Source organism: Lactuca saligna, chromosome 1 (genome assembly GCF_052625555.1).
Source record: "Lactuca saligna cultivar CGN05327 chromosome 1, ASM5262555v1, whole genome shotgun sequence".
Taxonomy (NCBI): Eukaryota; Viridiplantae; Streptophyta; class Magnoliopsida; order Asterales; family Asteraceae; genus Lactuca; species Lactuca saligna.
Window position 1 is genome coordinate 97828820 of NC_136417.1, and position 2885 is coordinate 97831704.

Below are 2885 nucleotides of genomic sequence, written 5' to 3' on the forward strand. Positions count from 1 at the left end.
CAGCGTTGCTTCGTCCGCTTGACCTCTCGGTCGATGGTCACTATGGTTCTTCCACGAAGGCGAGGCTCTCGTTGATCTCGATCTCGTTGAGATGGATTACGAGAGTCCTAACGGAAAGGTACGTTTTCAAGTTCGAGACGTGAAGGGTAAAATGTACGTTACTGAGTTCGCAGTGTAGGTTGGGTTTGTGAGTTAAGAATCCTGGAGCTCCTAACTATCTTGGATTTAGCTTACCACGCTTTCCAAAGCGTATCCAGCCTTTCTAGTGTGAGACTTCCAAAAGGATTTGGTCTCTCACTTGGAATTCCAAAGGTTTCTTTTTCTTGCTTCTCTTCCCAGTCAAGGGCCACTCTCTTCTGGGTCAAAGTCGTAAGAGGTTTCGCAATCCACAAGGAGTTCTACATGAATTACGACAGTAGGTCAGCGAGACCTAGAATTTGGCGAATTCCCGTCAGCGTCTTCGGTGCTGAAAAATTCTCAACGGTTTTGATATTGGTAGGTTCCTCAAGAATTCCCACATCACTAATAGTGTGCTTCAGGAATTTGACTCTCCAATTTTCAAAACTCGTATTTAGAGAATTTCATGAAGAGCTTCTCTGATTGTAATTTTCCATGGTTTGTTGTAGATGCTCTTTATGATTTCCTTCTTACTACGAGAGTAGATAAGTAAGTCATTTACAAGGACAATGACGAACTGATCCAAGTAAGAATGGCATACCCTATTCAACAAGTTCATGAATACTACGGGCGTATTAGTCCTATCCGAGGGGTATCACTATGGACTCGTAGTGTTCGTATCAAGTTTGGAAGATTGTCCTCAGGACATCCTTCTCTAACACTCGTAACAAGTGATATTCGGGTCTTAGGTGCATTTCTGAAATGCACTTCGTTCCTTGTGGTTTGTCAACCAATTCGTCTATACGAAGCAGAAGGTAATGATTTCTAATGGAAGTCCTATCGAGGTCTGCACCATAAGGGCTTCCCAAGGTGTTACCCATCCTAGTACTTCTCTCGCCCAAGCACATTTTACTGTGGAGTTCTGATAGGATCCGGTTCACTAGTGCTGGTATGATCGCACCCGCTGAAGTCTGTATTCTTGAAGAATAAGACCGAAGCTCTCAAAGGTGAGGAGCTTGGTCTTCTCATTCTATTGCTGAGTAGTCCTTAAGCTATCCAGACGGTTCTTGTATCTCTGTTGGTGTGTGACTGTAGCGCGATCGGGTTACAGTTGTCGTATTGGGTTCTAAGTTTGTTCGCATGACGATGCGATCACTCGTAGTCTTGGGCAGTCTTCGTCCTGAAGTTCATGTTAGAAGTAATACATGGTTCATCAATCGCAATCTCGTGTATACGAGTCGTATATAATTAAGATTGAAAATGTAGTCGAATAAATGATTCTTCTTTAAGCTCACATCCCAACGAGGAAAAGAAGTTAAAGTGGAATCATCAATTCTAAACCTATAGAACCTTGATTATATACTACCCTTATGTATACATTCTTCAGCGATAGATCAACCATATGGATCTTTGGATTGAACTTGACATACTGTACGAGTGGTACTTTCGGGAGGTTTGCTGAGGTTTCTTCACAAAGGATAAGAAACATGAGGTACTATATGCATGAGTACTTCGGAGTCATGGAATGACGACTTCACTAGAAGGGCGATTTCGGAGAAAGAGATGTGCGCACGAAACTGGTATTGTGCGAATCAAATTGACTTTAGTTGTATGATAATATCGGACATACTTGAAAGTAAAGACACTAGATTTGAACATAAAGGCGTTACAGACCAAACACAACAGTGCAACTTTTAACAGAGTTACAGTACTTCAGAGTAACTATAGGAATGCTGTTGTGAATAAGGTATACTACAAATGGCAAGTATACGCAGCACGAGGGTCCCTTAACTGACGGGATCCCGCAAAAGCTAAGACTCGAGTTGCACTAGTTTTAAACATGTTTTATGGGTCTATTACAATGAAACGCCTTAATTACATTAACGTGGGTCCGGAGTAGTCTTTCCTGCGGTAGTGATCCTTAGTATTCTCCCGTCTGAGCTGGAGTTCTTTGTTATTGGACAATCCTTCTTGAAGTGCCCTATCTCACCTCACTGGTGACATGTCTGGCTAGTACTAGCATTGGTGGTGGGAGTGAGGTGTCGAGTCAGAGTTATGTGGACATGGGTGTTTTCCTTGTTCATCCACTTTGAAAATTTCCTTTTATGGGGTCCGGTTTTACGACTACTATCGTGTGTAGGGCTGATACCGATGTTAGGGACTTGTGAAATGGGTCGTGCCGGTGCTCCACAGCTACGGGCATGGAGCCCTACTTTGTGGCAATTGCAACATTGCATTTCATAACAAGCCCCGTTATGATGAGAGCTACACTTGTTACACTTTGGAAGTTTTCCCTCGTATGGTCTGATCGATGCTGAAATGGCAGGAGTTGCCACTTGTTGGTGTTGCATGGCAAGTCTTTGGGATCTCTTGCGCTCCTTTTGGGATTGGTGCTTTCGTTTATTCCTCTTGGTTTTACGGCTTTGCAAGTCCATGATTGTTGTCATTTGTTGGCTTCCCTGAATGGTACTACAATCGAAATTGTCGACTCCATTGCCAGTCTTGTTTGTGTTGTCAGAGTTGATGTGTGCAAGGAAAGCTATCACAGCAGCTGTTACCGCGGCTTGTAATGTAGCAGCGTCGATATGAAGGATAGGGGTTTCGTTGCTCGGTGGGCTATTTCTGGATGACGACATGATTCTGTATCACGAAAGAAAAGGGGTTCGTGAGCTAATACGATTGAACCTGTATCATTTTGATTCTGGCTAAGAGATGAGTTATTATACATGAAAACTTAGCTTATACACATTATGATATAATCAAGATTG

The 2885-nt window shown here is 42.8% G+C and overlaps 1 pseudogene; it reads right to left on the reverse strand.

The window, feature by feature from the left end:
* Window positions 1–961: 961 nt before the first annotated feature.
* LOC145027766 (5S ribosomal RNA) lies at window positions 962–1080 on the reverse strand (annotated as a pseudogene).
* Between the last annotated feature and the right edge of the window lie 1805 nt (window positions 1081–2885).